Here is a 450-nt window from a genome sequence, read left to right on the forward strand (position 1 = left end):
CGCCGAGCCGGCGTTGGAAACGGCTCGTTTGAGCCCCGGTTAAAAGGAAAATACCGCTTTCCCCCCTGTGTGCGGGGGTTTGGGAAAGGAAGTGAATGAGATTGCAGAGATTACAATATTCACCCATCTCTTCCTTCCCCCTTCCCGCCCCCCCTCCTCAAATCTGGTCCCACAGATTGTGCTATTTCAGCGTCTATTGTTAAAGGTCAGCTGCAGATGCATTCATTCAAAAGGGCTTAGCAAATCTGCAAATAGCTTTCCGCGCCGTGTGGTGAGACCGGCAGGATCGTATCGCTTCAACGTACAGTCATTGCCTTATTCGGCGTTATTAGGTGAGATCATGTTGCTGCAAACATGCCCAGTGTTGAGAGGGGGTTTGTCCCCAGCCGGAGCCGGGCAGAGGGACCGGGGGCTTAGCCCCCAGGCTGCGGATGCCCCGGAGAGCCCCGG

The sequence above is a fragment of the Aptenodytes forsteri genome, unplaced genomic scaffold, assembly GCF_000699145.1.
Source record: "Aptenodytes forsteri isolate BGI_AS27 unplaced genomic scaffold, ASM69914v1 Scaffold15, whole genome shotgun sequence".
NCBI lineage: Eukaryota > Metazoa > Chordata > Aves > Sphenisciformes > Spheniscidae > Aptenodytes > Aptenodytes forsteri.